Source organism: Macrotis lagotis, chromosome 1 (assembly GCF_037893015.1).
Source record: "Macrotis lagotis isolate mMagLag1 chromosome 1, bilby.v1.9.chrom.fasta, whole genome shotgun sequence".
NCBI classification, from domain to species: Eukaryota; Metazoa; Chordata; class Mammalia; order Peramelemorphia; family Peramelidae; genus Macrotis; species Macrotis lagotis.
In genome coordinates, this window is record NC_133658.1 from 736,407,790 (window position 1) to 736,424,801 (window position 17,012).

Below are 17,012 nucleotides of genomic sequence, written 5' to 3' on the forward strand. Positions count from 1 at the left end.
GATTTCCAGACCATATTTTTCTATAAGCCATCCTAGATGTTCCTGTAGTTTGGAGAAATTCTGGGAAATTTAGCATGTTTTAGTCTTGAGGAGTTGGATGTGTGGGTGAGAAGCAGTGCTAGATCTGATCTGGAGGACAATCCATAATGCCAGTTCTTGTTCTGTCTCTGGCACTAAGGTTTGGCCTTATAGAAGAATTTGTGAACTGATCCAGGATCACCTCAGGACAAGACATCCTGAGGCTGCTCCCCACTAGAATTCCTTCTCCAGATCCTTTTTAAGATTTCCCTCATTCAGTTCCAAGCACCCCAAAAGTGAAGGTTTTGTTTGTTGTGTATTCTAAGGAGATCACTAAGCTCCCTGAGGCTCCAAGAGTTTAATGAGACAAAGTCTGGAACCTGAGAACAGGAGTAACCTATAAATATCAGAATATGTCCCCCAGCTTTGTGCTACCCCATTCTCAGCACCACATCTCAACATCCAAAACTCCTTTGGTAGGAAAATGAAACTGAGAAAATGAGAGAGAGGACCTATTCCTTATATCTTGTCCTTAATATCTTCCTAAGGGTTAAAGTTTTCCTACTGGGCTTTCCTGGTAAACTCCCTGTCTCTGAGGTAAATTGAGCCTTCTCCAGCTAACAGCCTTAATAAACAGCAACCACAGTAAATGATTCATCCTAATCTCTGCCTGGAGCATAGGTGATAAAAGAGGCTCACTCTGGGGTGCTAATGAAAAATGAACCCAGGGAAGTGACAGCTTCTGCCATTCTCTCCTGGCTGAGCTATCATCCCTCCCTTCACTACAGCTTCTGTCTCATATGAAGTACTTAATTTCCTCTTCAAACATCTCTTTTTTTCTGACATCACCATTTCTGTTGGCACCACTTACTATTCACTCACTTTCACATCTTTATCTTGAACTCTCTCCCTAACTTTTTCTATCCACTCAATTACCAAAATCCGGTCAATTCCATCTTGGAAATATTTCTTACCTCCTTCAATTGTTCAATCAACAAACAATTATGGATTTATTAGTTTTATTATTATCATTATTATTATTGTTGTTATTATTATTATTAATATTATTATATTATTCAATCTTTTTTTAGTGACATCTGACTCTTTTGTGATCCCATTTGGGGTTTTATTGACAAAAGATACTGGAGCAGTTGTCATTTCCTTTTCCAGTTCATTTTAGATGAAGAAACTGAGGCAGGCAGAGTTAAGTGATTTGCCCAGGGTCACACAGTTAGTACATATCTGAGGCTGAATTTTAACCCAGCTCTTTCTAATTCAGGTCTGGCACTATCCATTTTGCCACCAAACTTAACTTTCTAATGTCATAAAGCTAGCTTAATTTGTCTTTGCTTTTCCCAAACTCTTTATGTGCTCTCCTCCCCTTTGAGTCTTTCCTCCTGCTTTTCCTTATGCCTAGAATTTTACATTTTCCCATCTCCTTCACTGCTCTTTGTCAATTAAAATTTTGCTCATCCTTTAAAATGTAACAATGAAGACTTATCTGACCCTTCTGGTCAATAATGACTTTATATTGTACCTAAAAAAAACCTCCAATGTAATATTGCATATTCGAGTTATTTGTTTTGTTATCAATTAAGTAAATACAATAAAAGCCAATTAATTTATTAATTTAATTAATGATTATTATTTAATTATTCAATACTTTTACCATATTACATATATTATTTAATACTTTAATCTATATAACACATATAATAATTATATAGCCCATATAATTATTAATACTCAATTTAATTATTAGATTAATTTATTAAAACAATAAATATTTAATAAATACCTACTATATGTAAGTCATTTTGCTAGGATATAGGCATACATAGACAAAGACAAATAGCTCTGGCTTTATCCATGTCATCTCCACTTCTTGGCTTCCCTGGTGTCCTTTGCAACTTCACATAAATCCCAGAGGTACTAACCTGGGGCCTTCCATGCGCATTTTATCTGTTTTGTATATTCCCAGTTATTTATGTGTAGTCTCCATTAGAATATGCTTGCCAAAGTCAGAGGCCATGTTTTAGTCTTTCTTTTTATCAAGCAGAGTTGGCTGGGTCAACAGGTCAGAGAAGACTGTGGCCCTGTGTGGGAGTCCAATTCAGGTTTTTATGTCTTGCCTTTCATCCAGAGGGCAAAAGGTGAACTCCCTTCCCCTTACTGAATCTGGAATTAGGTAGAAGGTGAAGCCTAAGAAGATCAGGATACAAATTACATTAAGCAATGGATCAATGGTAGTAGATTTACCTCTCAAGAGCAGGTGGTAGTAAATTTACATCTCTACCCAATTTCTACATTCACAGTTCTCTTTATCTTTCCCCTACATCATTCCCCTCTCAAAATTATCTGAGAGTCCATTTGGCAAGGACTTCATTGAGGCAGGGTCCAGAGAATGGTTGGCTGGCATAGCTGGTTAGAATTCTGTCGAGGCTGGTCTTGGAGATATACAGCTAGAGAAACAAAACTCAAGGGAAAAAAAATTGAGAAAGCAAATGCCAGAGATATTGTAATGAAGAAGGCTATTTAATAGCGGTTCAATAATTAGTAAAAAGCTAGAAGGTCTATAAGGGGCAAGAATTATACCTTATGATCCTAAGCCAGTATCAAAATACCTTTTATAAGAACATGGATTCCAACATAGCACAGATTTGTTGATGTATGCCACATAAGTTGTAAACAAAAGCTCAAAAATGGTATAAACAAATGTACTTAAAAAGTATTTTAAAACTGAACATGTCTTAAAAGTAATTTGAAACAAAATTTTCTATTTTGCTTTGGCCATGTTTAGAATGAACAAAATTCCAGTTGAAGAACGGATCTTTTTAAAATCAGTTAAAAATAGACCAATAGGCATTATCCTGATATAAGCAGCCATACTGATGTTTCTTTTCCTTAAGGGAACTTGTTGTGATAAAAAGTCACATGCTATGTCAAAAGGCCAAGACAAAATACTTGCTGATTATTAAAAATTTAGAAGATAGAATTCCAATGGCTCACTCTCATATTTAATTATGATGCACCTGGAATGATCATGGCAATTTACTATTACAGAGCAGAGAGAGACACAAGGACATGTTCCCTTATTAAGTCATACAGACAACCTTTTTTTTTTAGGTTTTTTTTTGCAAGGCAAATGGGGTTAAGTGGCTTGCCCAAGGCCACACAGCTAGGTAATTATTAAGTGTGTGAGACCGGATTTGAACCCAGGTACTCCTGACTCCAAGGCCGGTGCTTTATCCACTACGCCACCTAGCCGCCCCAGACAATCCTTTTCAATGAGTCAGGTGAGGGATTCCTTTAAGAGAATCCTACCAAAAAAACAAGAAGAGAATTCTACCCCAGTTGAAGCTAGGGCCTTCTTTCAAAGGTCACTTACTCCATCTCCAGCATTTAACATTAAACCCCATAGAGATAAATGGCTTCAATGGTATATTGCCTTTCTATTTTAACATACCTGATGTCAGGCAGATCGATTATCAATTCATTGTAATACAGCAATTGCCTATAATCAGAGCTTGAGGTGGCTTGAGAACTAAAGAAAGTGCCAGGCTGTAATTTGGTATGAGACCCAGAAAAAAAAATCATAATTCAATTGTTGTTCATGTACCTAAGGACAGTGCTGTGAATGAAATGCAATAAACAGATTTTGAGACGTAAAAAAATGCAATAACCCTAATTCATATTTTTTTGTGAAATCAACTTTTTGCAATGAACCCATTTAGTTATTAACTATGTTTAAAGTAACTAAACATCTTGTTCTGGCTAGGAGGTTGCCCATCATCTCCATACTTTTCACACAACAATTAACGAGAGATTGCTACAGCAAAATCTCAAATTATTATCATTATTTTATCTTCCTTATGTTACATAGGTGCTTTTTCTTCAAAGTAAATAATCACATTTAGTCCCAGTTTACATATATAGCTAGAAACTATTATACATAAAATTTTAACTACCAGCCATCTTCAAAAATTACTTTCAGAATTCTTTAAAAAATCCATTAGAACATTGTAGGTAACCTTAAATTTCTAACATGTGTTATTGATTCCAATGCAATAAAACAATAGTAAAAATAACCAGGCATTCAAGTCAATTAGCAACATGAATTATTAAATTTTACAAAATAATATTTCTGTCATTATATTTTGTATGGATCCACAGATGTATCCCAGGAAGGGGTCATAATTTGTGATATTTCCCTTACCACCCCTTCAAAGCAATCACATGTTCATTCCAGGCTTTAACATTACAGTATTCAAATAGCTTACATGTTCACAAGAGAACCAAACACTGTTAATATCATTTCTTTGAAGTTACAAAAGAATATCACTTAACCAATGAATATATATATATATATATATTACATATATTCCATTCAATAAACATGTGATGATAGATGATAAGTGACAAAGATTTTTACAAACTTTCTTCCTTTACCAACAAAAGACCTTGTGAGATATTGACAATGTATATCAATTTAATATCAAAACAGATCAAATTACAAAATTTAGCACAATATGTCCCTTTCCCCCCAAAATCAGTAATTTACTGGATGACAAGATGGGTATGTATAAAGACTTCAACAGGTGAGACTAGTGGTCTGAATCTAATAAAAAAAGAAACAATAGGGATAGATATAAAATCCTGTGTTTGGGTTCAAAAAATCAACCACACAAGTACATGATACCAAATATTGGGTTTTTAAAAAAATTTCATTTATTTAAGGCAGTTGGAGATAAGAGTAACTTGCCCACCAAACATTATTCAGTGATCAGCAGAGGACTTAATATTTTTTACTAGAGGCAACAGACAGCCAATGGAATTATTGAGTAGGAGAATGACACCAGATCTACTTAAGGAAGATTGCTTTGGAAGCTGAGGGGAATCTAGACTGAAGTGGGCAGAGATCTGAGTCAGGAAGTCCAATTATGAGACTAAGTCTTGTAAAGCTTACTACATATAAGAGGGCACAAGACTGTCATCTATGGTGCTGACTTTGTAAATATAGAGAAAGTGGATTCAAGAAATATTGAGGAGGTAGAAACAGAAGATCTGGTTATCAATATTGCAGTGAGGTAGAATGAGGAGTTGAGTTAAGTTATTAAAATGGTAGAGGAAAGATGGTGATGACTTTAATAGAAATGAAGAAGTTTAGAATGGAGTAAATTTTTGGGGAAAGATAGAAGTCTCTTTTGATCATGTTATATTTGAGATAGCTATTGGTCAGAATATACCTTATATAAACTTTTTATCTTACTGCACATCTAGAATATTGCTCTATTGTAGTTGGCATTTAATAAATGTTGGTTGATTAAATGAGTAGATGATCTTTTTTTAACAAGATGGAGATGCCCACCCCAGGGATCAAAGAATCTCATAATTTGAAGCTGGAAATAACCTCAGTAGCCTACTTTAACATACCTAACAAGTGGGCTCTGTTGGACTTAAATTTAAAGTGAAAGAGAAAAAACTAATTTCATCAAACTTAAGAAATAACAAGAAAATTTAAATAAAAAAGATAAGAAAAAGTAGCCCAGAGGGGGCGGAGCCAAGATGGCGACAAGAAAGGATCCAGTCTTAGGTGCTCTCTGATAAAACTTATAAACTAAGGACTCTAACTAAACTTTTGAGAGACAGAACCCACAGAGGGACCCAGTGCGACAGTTCTCCTAATCAAGGTAACCTGGAAAAGAGCAGAAAGGCTCTGCTCCCTGAGGTCGGAGGGGTGGCCCACCAGAGGAGTGGTCCATCAGAGCAAGAGAACTTCAGCCTCCTGGAGGCAGCCCCAGGGTGCTGGAAGCCCCAGCTCACAGCAGCGGGGGGAGTCTCTGGAGCTACACCCTGGGGAGCACCAAGCACGAAGTAGGGGAACAGCGGGGGACCTCTGCCAGAGCGAGCACGTGGAGCCCAGCCCTTAGGGCACACAGCAAGCAGCATGGTCTTTTGGAAGCCCAGATCCAGGAAACAGAAACAGGTGGAGCCTGTAAGCAGGAGCCTCTAGGGCATGAGCCCGTTTAGCTGAGGGAGGGGAGTGAAGAGAGACTGCAGAGCTCTGTCCTCTGCCCCTGGAACAGGACTCTGGGGCTCTGACCACATTCAGATCCTGATAGCAGTCTAGGCCCCCCCCATAGAACAGCAGGCCCCCCCCCCACCTCAGCCCCATGACAGAGTGGGGTGCTTATGGTCATTCACAGACCAGGAGGGAGGACAGAGCCTCACACACTGAGACCCTTGAGGGAGTATCCCAAAAGCTCAGGAAGCACCCCAAAACCAGGCCCAGGCTGGGAAAATGAGCAAGCAGAGAAACAAGAGGAAGACCATTGAGAAATATTTTGCAAATGAGCCCAAGAAGGATCAAAATACTCAGTCTGAAGATGAGGAAGCACAAGCTCCTGCATCTAAAGACTCCAAGAAAAAACAGAAATTGGGCTCAGGCTATGACAGAGCTCAAAAAAGACTTTGAAAATCAAATGAGGGAGTTGGAAGAAAAACTGGGAAAAGAAAGGAGAGAGATGCAGGAAAAACATGAAAATGAAGTCAGCCGCTTAGTCAAGGCAATACAAAAAAATGCTGAAGAAAACAGCATGCTAAAAACCAGCTTAGGTCAAATGGATAAAACAGTTCAAAAAGTTATTGAGGAGAAGAATGCTTTAAAAAGCAAAATTGCCCAGATGGAAAAAGAGATAAGAAAACTCTCTGAGGAGAACAAATCCTTCAAAGAATAGAATTCAGGGAAATTGATGAATTTACCAGAAATCAGGAATCAATACTTCAAAACAAAAAAAATTAAAAATTAAAAGAAAATGTGAAATATCTCATTGAAAAAACAACTGATATGGAAAATAGACTTAGGAAAGGTAATTTGAAAATTATTGGAATACCTGAAAGTCATGATCAGGAAAAGAGCCTTGACATCATTTTCAAAGAATTCTTACAGGAAAATTGCCCTGATATTCTAGAAGCAGAGGGCAAAATAGAAATGGAGAGAATCCACTGATCACCCCCCTGAGAAAGAGATCCCAAAAAACCAACCCCTAGGAATATTATAGCCAAGTTCCAGAACTCCCAATTAAAAGAAAAATATTACAAGCAGCCAGAAGGACACAGTTCAAATATCGTGAAGCTGCAGTCAGGATCACACAGGACTTAGCAGCAACTACATTGGAAGCTCGTAGGGCTTGGAATACAATATACTGGAAGGCAAAAGAGCTTAGAATGCAGCCAAGAATGAACTACCCAGCAAGGATGAATTGTCCTTTTCCAGGGAAAAAGATGGACTTTCAATGAACCAGGGGAATTTCAAATGTTCCTTTTGGAATGGCCAGAGCTGAACAGAAGGTTTGATCTTCAGATACAGGATTCAGGTGAAGCATGGAGATTGGAGGAGAGGGGGAGAATATGAGGGACTTAATGAGGATGAACTGCATGTATTCCTGCATAGAAAAATGACACTGATAATACTCATATGAACCTTCTCAGTTAATAGAGCAGGTAGAGGGAGCTTTTATAGTTGAAGCACAGGAGAAAGCTGAATTCGAAGATAAAATATAGTGTAAAAATGGAGTCAATAGAAAAAAGGGAAATGTAATGGGAGAAAGAAAAAGGAGAGGGGGAATAGGCCAAGATATTTCATATAATAAGTTTTTTTCTTTATTACAATGAGCTATTGCAGTGATATGTAATGGGGGGAGGCAGGGGGGAATGAGGGAACCTTTGATCTCATCAGAGGTAACTAGGAGAGGAACCAGCATATATGCTCAATGGGGTATAGACATCTGTAGTAAGAAGGAGGGGGGAGCAGGGGAAGGGGTGGGGATATGAATAAAGGAGGAGAGGATGGACCATGGGGGGAGAGTGGTCAGATATAACACATTTTCTTTTTTACTTCTTGCAAGGGCCTGGGATTGGATGGCCTGTCCAGGACCATAGGGCCAGGTGGATTCTGGGCCTGAGGGGTGGTATGGGGGCTTGGGGCTTCTTGGCCCCAGGACCAGGGATCTGTCTGCTGCGCCACTCAGCGACCCTATAGCAGAGTCAGAGTGAAAGGAGAGAGAAAATGTGGTACATGGTAGTGGAGAAATAAGAAAGGAGGGAGTTGTGATAAGCAATGGCAATAAAATACAGAAGTAACTTTTGTGATGGACTTACCATAAGGAATGTGATCCACCTGCAACAGAGTTGTTGGTGTTGGAACAAAGACTGAAACACATTTTTTATTATTATTATTTGGGGGAGGGTGCAGGGCAAATGGGGCTGGGTGGCCACCTGGAGACACATGGCAGGGTGATCGCTGGTTGTCTGAGGCCGGATGTGGACCCAGGTGCTCCTGGCTCAAGGGTCAATGCTCTGTCTGCCACCCAGTCACCCCTACTATTATTACTATTTTATTTTATTTTGGGTCTTTTTTTTTCTTCTTTTTGGTTTTTGCAGGGCAGTGGGGATTGGGTGGCTTTCATGTCACATGGCTGGGTGATTGTTGGGTCTACAGGGCTAGATGTGGGCTCGGGTGCTCGTGGCTCCAGGGCTGGTGCTTGTCGCGCCACCTGGACATACCTACAATTATTACTATTATTTTTTTTATTTTAATTTTTTTCTCTTCCCTTTACTTTATCGCTCAAGCAAGTCTATATTTATGGGGGGAGGGGGTATTCATTTACTCTTACACAAGAATATTTTATTAATGTAAAAAAATTTGTACAAAATGAGAATAAAAAATTAAAAAAATGAAAAAGTAGCTCAGGGACCTGGGACTGAAAGCCTAAGGAGTGAAATTCATCTGAAAGCAGCAGTGTCTTTGGGTAGGCTGTGAAGGAGAAGCTTTTGAGGGTTTGACTTGGATTGTATTGTATCTGAGGCCCCTTCCAACCTGATTCTGGGATTAAAATGTCTTCGGAGATGTTTGAGATATCAGAGAGACATGGTAAAAACTTGAGTAAAAACATCTATTGTTCTAATAATCAACTTTCACTTTCTCATAATGACTTCTTGGAGTCATTTTCTGGAAAGAACGCCTATGGAGACCTAGGGTGAGTGAGATGCTCTCTGTGAGGAAAGTGTGGGTCCAAATGAGGCTATAGGAATCTTGCAAGGGTTTGGATAATCAAAAAAAGGCCAAATGGTCACTCAGTGACTTTAATCAATGTAAATAAAATCAGAGGTCTCTTATCTCCTTTGTTCTTCAGCACATTGCTTTTTTTCTTCTGAAGGGTCCAGTTGAGGAACTCAACTGGGCCTTTGCTCAGAGGTTATGGAAGCAGCAACTGAAAGGACCCTAGTCCTGCTTTCCTGTGAAGGAGACCTGTCTCGCTTTGAAGTGAAGTTGCTTCTGTGAGCCCAGGATGCCACAGAAAGAGGGTTGGGGTTAAGGGTATGAGAAGAGAACATCATGGCTTCTCTGATTCTCCTTTAGAAGAATGTTGAATTATGTCAGAGGATGGAATTTATACCATTTTGAGGGGAGGATAAGCATTTATTATATGCTTACTTGACTCTATGCTAGGGACTTTACAAATATCTCATTTGATCCTCAAGGATTAGTATAGTAGTGGGAAGTTATTTAATTTCAGTTGTGTCCAGTTCTTTGTGACACTAGGATTTTCTTGGCAAAGATAATGGAGTGACTTGCCATTTCCTTCTCTAATTTATTTTACAGATGAGGAAACTGAGAAGGTTAAGTGACTTGCCCAAGGTCCCACAACTAATAAGTATCTGAGACCAAATTTGAACTCAGGTCTTCCTAACTCTCCGTCCAGAACTTTATCCATTGCTCCACCTAGCTGATCCTAGAATATGGTAAGCATTTTATAAATTTTGATTGAAGTTAGTTTTATTATTATCCCTATTTTATAGTTGAGGAAGCTGAGATTAGACAGAATTTAAATGACTTGCCTAGGGTGACTTAGCTAGCAAATGTCAATCTGAATTTGAACTCAAGTCTTCCTTAGTTTAGGTCCTGTGTTCTATCCACTGAGACACATAAGTTATTATTTCATATAATCCTTAAGTTGGAATGTATCCCAGAGATCATCAAAATCCAAGCCTTCTCTGAGGCATCAGATTCTACAATTCTATATGGTTGTTTGATTTTTTTTTTTGACACTGTACCTATGATTTCATCAGTATAAGGAGCTTCTGGAAAGGAAATTCCCTTTACTAAAACAGATCTGCACTTCCTCTCTAATTTTTAGTCTTGGAGAACTGTCCAAAGTCCTGAGGATTTAAATGACTTGTCCATGGCCACAGAGCCAGCAGATATCTCACTCTATTCTCATTCTCTTCTGACCTATCATCCCAAGAGATGTATAGTGATACTCTGTATTTACCAAGTTTTATACAAATAAGTACCTTTTCACTAGCTGCACCCTATGCCTAGAATGCTCCCAATCCCTACTTCTGATTCTTTGAAGGCACCCCCCACCCAGTTTCCTGCAAAGCTTAATACAAGTACTGCCTTTTACATGATACCTTTCCTGATTCTTGCACTCCTCAAGGAAATCCTGGAAACATCATATTCTGTCTTGTTTTACACTCTCTAAAAGATACTTAATTTCTTTGCAAGCATTTGGGCTTCTATGACATGAAAAAGTGTTTTATTTAAACAATGAAAATGCACAATGTACAATAATCTCTTGATTCTGCTCCCTTTGGTCAGCATCAGTTCTTGTAATTCTTTCCATGCTTCACTAGAATCTATTCATTCATTTTTTTTGCTAAATTTTTATTTAAGATTGTTGCATCAATATTCATTACAGAGACTGATCTATAGTTTTCTGTCTTTTTTGACTCTTTCTAGTTTAGGTGTCAGCACCATATTGATGTCATAAAAAAGAAGTTGGCAGGACTCTTTCTCCTATTTTTAAAAATAGTTTATGTAGAATTGGAATTAATTGTTCCTTAAATTTTTGGTAGAATTCACCTGTTAATCCATCTGGATCTATAGTTTTTTTGGTAGGAAGTTTATTGATGGTTTCTTTAATTTCTTTTTCTGAAATGGAGTTATTTAAATATTTTATTACCTCTTCTGTTAATATGGGCAGTTTGAATTTTTATAAATATCCATCTATTTCACTCAGGCTGTCAAATTTATTGACATATAGTTGGGCAAAATAATTCTGAATTATCTCTTTAATTTCCTCCTCTTTGGTGGTGAGTTAACCCTTTTCATTTTTGATGCTGATGTTTGTATTCTTTCTTTTTTTAAAATCAGATTAGCCAAGATTTATTTATTTGTTGCCTTTTCATAAAATTAACTCAGTTTTATTTATAAGATCAATGATTTTATTATATTCAATTTTATTAATCTCTCCTTTGATTTTCAGAATTTCTAATATGGTATTTAATTGGGGATCTTTAATTTATTCTTTTTCTACCTTTTTTAGTTTCATGCCAAATTCATTAATCTCCACTTTCTCTTTTATTCCTATAAGCATTTATAGATATAAAATTTCCCCTAAAAACTTCTTTGACTGCATCTTATATATTTTGATATGATGTCTCATTGTTGCCATTTTCTTGGATGAAATTATTATTTCTATGATTTCTTATTTGATCCACTCATTTTTAAAAAAAATGATTTATTTAGTTTCAAATTAATTTTAGATTTATCTTTTTCATGGTCTTTTACTCCATGTAATTTTTATTCCATCATGATCTAAAAAGCATGCATTTTTAATTTCTGCCTTTCTGCATTTGATTGTAAGGTTTTTATGCCCTAAAACATGGTCACTTTTGGTACAGATGCCATGTACTACAGAGAAAAAAGTATATACTTTTCTATCCCTCTTCAGTTTTCTCCAGAGATTTATCATATCTAAATTTTTCTGAGGTTTTATTGACTTCTTAATTTCCTTCTTGATTATTTTGTGATTATATTTATTTAATTCTGAGAGATAGGTTGAGGTCCCCCACTGTTATAGTTTTGTTCTCTATGTCTCTTTGTAATTCATTCAGGTTCTCCTCTAAGAATTTGGATACTGGGGCAGCTAGGTGGAGCAATGGCTAGAACACTGGCTCTGGAGTCAGGAGGACCTGAATTCAAGTCTGGCCTCAGATACTTGATACTTACTTATCTGTGTGAACTTGGGCAAGTCACTTAACCCCATTTCTGTGTCCCAAAAAAGTTGTCTTCTCTAAGAATTTGGATGCTATACCACTTGGAGCATATGTGCTTAATAATAATAATAATATAACTTCATTGCCTATAGTGCCTTTTAAGAAGATGTAGTTTCCTCCCTTATCCCTTTTAATGATATCTATTTTTGCTATTGCTTTGTTCGAGATAGGATTGCTACCTCTGATATTTTTACTTCCATTGAAGCAAAACATTTTTTCTCCCAGCCTTTTACCTTTACCTTGTGTATATCCCTCTACTTCAAATGTGTTTCATGTTATCCTGATTCATGTCTGGCCACTGGACTCAAATGACTACAGAGGAGAAAGTGAGGCTGGTGATTTAGCACAACACCCCCTACTCAAATCCAATTCATTTGCTTGTCATGGAATCTACTCCTGATGTCATAGACTTCTTTGAGAAGGAAGGACAAAAACCATCATCATCTTGTAAACAACATATTATAAGATTCTGATTTTTTAGCTCTTCTACTATCTGCTTCCATTTTATGGGAGCATTCATTCCATTCACATTTACAGTTAAGACTGCTAATTCTGTATTTCCCTCCATATCTTTTCCCATTTATACTTTTTCCTTTCCTCTTATTCCTCCTCACCAGTGTTTTGTTTCTTTTCCCCTTTAACTTTTCTTTTAAATTTAAATTTTAACTTTACTTTAACCTTTGCCTTCCCTTTTATCAGTCCCTTCCTCTCCTTTCTTTCCCTTCTCCACCCCTCCCCCACTCTGTAAAGTAGAATCAATTTTTAAACCCATTTGGGAATGTATGCTATTCCCTCTCTGGTTCAAATCTATTGAGAGTAGGATTTGCCCAGTGTTCACACTCTTCCTTTTTTAGCTCTACTATAATAGATGCTTGTGCCTCTTTACCTGGTGTTATTTATCCACTGATGCCTAGCCTTCTAATATAGTCCTTCTTTTATGTATTTATTGTTTTAATCCTTTCTTGTACCTATAACTGCTTTGTCAAATATACTCCTTTTATATGTCCTGATAGAAGTAACATTATCAAAGGTTAATTGATTGATTGCTCATACTCACTAAATACACTCACTTCTTCTGTCTCATTGAAAATATACTTCTCAAGATTCCTAAATCACATCAAATTATAATTGATTTATACCACCCCCTCTTTTCAATTACCCTCCATGGGCACACAATCCTCATGAGCCAAGACATCATGCAAAGACAAATCATTTCTTGAACTCTTTATTCCTCCCCTCTCCCCAAAACACAGTCTCTCCAATTATAGCTGAAGCATCAAGCAAAGCAAAATCACTTCATGATTTTTTCATGTCTAGTCCTTCTAAGTAAACTCTCTCCCTTTTTCTCTATAGGATACTAACCATAGCCCAACAATCCTCAACCCTCCCCAACCAGTGTTCTCCCTCTAAATCTTTAGTACTCCAATCATAATACCATAACCTTTGTTTACTAAAGTATGTATTAAGGCAAGATCATTTCCTAATCTATTTATGTCCAAGCCTTCTAAGTATACTCCTACTCTCTGACCCAATTGTACAACAACCCTCTTTAACTAAATTATCTAATAAAGTAAGGTCATTTCATGATTTAATTATGCATCTGGCCTCTAAGTATTTTCCCTTCAGCTATTGCTATAGGAAATACTACCCTCATAGTCAGCATTACATTAATGTCTCATTTATACCCACATCCTTTAAATACAATCCCTTTAAGTATATTCAATCCTTTAACTATCCTAAGAGAAATACAAATCTCTTGTAGGGATGTATTCAGTTTGATGTTTTTGACTAGTAGTTCACTGCCACCCCCTTTTCCATTTACCTTTTTTATGCATCTCTAGTGTCTTATCTTTGAAGATCAAATTTTCTGTTCAATTCTGGTTTCTTTAATCAGAAAATTTTGGAAGTCTCTATTTCATTGAAAATTCATATTTTCCCCTGATAGGATATGCTGAATTTTACAGTGTGGTATATTTTTGGTTGTTATTTGAGGTCCTTTGCCCTCCTAAATATCATATTCCAGGTCCTCTGATCCTTTGATGTGGAAATTGATAAGTTCCTTTGTAATTCTGATTGTGCTTCCTTTGTATTTAAATTGCTTCTTTTTGTTTGCTTACAGTATTTTCTCCTTTAGTTGAGAATTTTGGAATTTGACTGATATTCCTTGGAGTTCTGGGTTATCTTTCTGTAGGTATTCTGTTTTCTTTCAAGTACTATTTTGTCTTCTTGATCTTGCATTTAGGACAATTTTCCATGATAATTTCTTGAAAGATATTTTCCAGACTTTTTTTTTGATCTAGGCTTTGATCTAGATAGACCAATAATTCATCAATTATCTCTCCTGGATTTATTTTCCAGGTTGTTTATTTTTCCTAAAAGTCACTCTACATTTTCTTCAATTATTTTTAGCTTTTTGATTTTGTTTGATGAAATCTTAGTGTGTTGTAGAGATAGTTTCTCTTTGTCCAATTCTAATTTTTAGGGTTTTATTTTCTTCAGTAAGTTTTTGTGTTTCCTTTTCTAGTTGGTTGATTTTATTTTTTGATGAGTTATATTCTGTTTCCAGTTGGTCATTTTTACTTTTAAAGGAATTGATTTCTTCAGTCAATTTTTAATGATTTTCCTGCATGACTCTCATTTAATTTTCCCATTTGTTTTCTGCCTCTCTTCCTTGGTTTTTAAAATATTTTTTAAGTTCTTACATGAGGTTTTGAATTTGAGTTCACTTTGTAAACTCCTTTGAGACTTCTCATGTGGGTACTTTGTCACTGCTTTTGTCTTCTAAGAAGGAATTTTTATTATCTCTCTCTGAATAGTAGTTTTCTATGGTTAGTACTCTTCTTGGTATTTTTTTTTAACTCATTTTGATAGTTAGCTCTGCTCCTGGGGTATAGGGAATATATTCCTGTGCTTTTTGTGCTGGGGTCTGCTAGGTGTTGTGGATACAAAGAAAGGCAAAACCTTGGTCCCTGCCCTCAAGGAACTTATATTCTTTTTAAAAAAAATATTTAAGGCAATGGGGTTAAGTGACTTCCTCAAGGTCACACAGCTAGGCAATTATTAAGTGTCTGAGGATAGATATGAACTCAGGTCTTCCTGACTCCAGGGCCAGGCTCTATCCACTGTACCACCTAGCTGCACCAAGGAGCTTATATTCTAATTAGGGAGACAATATACAAGCAACTTAAAATACAAGATATATCCATACATGAAGAGGGAAATGCCAAACTACTCCAAGATCTTTGTCAGGAAAACTTCAAATGTGGTCACAAGAAGGTGAAATCCAACTGAACATGATATATATCCAGAAAGAAGATAGGATAGTCTCACTATGCTATGACCTGGGCTACCTTAAGAAGTGGGAATTTCTCTGTCACTGTGACTAGATCATCTTTATCAGGCATTTGATAAACAGGATTATTTCTGTGAGGTTCTTTCCCAGATTGATATCCAGTAATTCCATGATTGAGGGCATCCTGTTCATTGTTCTGATACTGGGGATGATGGTTTGTGAACTTAAGCCCCATTCCAAAATACACACACTTGACAGCCAGCCTTAGTCCAGAGGATACAGCATATGAGTATGATGCTCTAGAAACCAATGCCACCAGAATTATTCCTGTGGCCACTGTGGTCTGAGCCTCCAAAGAAGTCAACAGTTTTGAAACTCGAATAAAATAATCTTGCCAAAGAGAAGCAGTGTTGGAGCTGACCTGGAGTCTGAAAGTCAAGTCATGTCAGACAGCATACAAATTCCTATGTATAGGATAAACTAGAGATCATCTCAGAGGCCTAGTATTATCTTTAAGGGTGATGGAGAAATGTTTCTCATAGCTGAGATCTGAAGGAAGTCAGAGAATAGAGATGAAGAGTGAGATATTCAAGGCATTGTGTGACAACTGGTAAAAATACACATAATTAGGAGATGCAGTGCCTTGGTCAAGAAATAGCATGGAGGCCAGTGTCTATGGTTTGCAAAGGGCATGGAGGGGAGTAAGGTGTAAGAAGACTAGAAAAATAAAAAGGGGTCAAATTATGGAAGATTTTAAAAGCCAAACAGAGAATTTTGTATTTTATCTGGTGGGGGGAGGGTTGGAATTCACTGGAATTTATTGAATGGGAGAGTGACATGACAAGGTCAGACCTGTTATGTAGGAAGATCCCTTTGATAACTGAATGGAAAATGGCTTGGAGAAGAGAAAGAATTGGACAGGGAGATGAACCTGATGGCATCAGTCTAGGAATGAAGTGAGGAATGCTTGCCTCAAGAGGGTGGCAGTGTTGGAGGGAAGAAGACGGCTCATAGCAGAGGTCAGTTAGTCGAGTCAGCAAATATTGATCAAGTTTTTAAGCACTGACAACCCAGTGAGAAGGTTTTTGTTGTTAATCTTTCATTCTTGAAGACTATGACATCAGAGAAGAGATGCCATGACACATTCACCCAAATTGGATTTAAGTTAGCACTTAGCACAGCGAGAATAGGAGAAAGACACATCCCATCTTCTAGAACCTTATGTTCTAATGGAGGGAGACATTGCATCAAGGGAAATTGACAGCTGGAGCAAACAGAGAGAGAGAAGGGGTCCTCAGCTCAGGGGCCTGCTAAGGAAAGCCCTGAGTACAATGTGGAGAAGAATGGACACAACAAACAGTTTGGCTGTGACAGATAGGAGGTTGAGACAGAAGAGCTGGGGAGTACAAGTCTTGCCTTGACCCACAATGGCTGTGTGTTGACCTCAAACAACTTTCTTACACTATGAATTGCAGAACAGTGGTTGAGTTGCACTAGTAGAGGGAGTTTCTCCTTTTGGGGAGCTCCCTCCCCCAGTTAAATCATCATGATTTTCTCCCTTCACTTCTTCCTCCTTTTA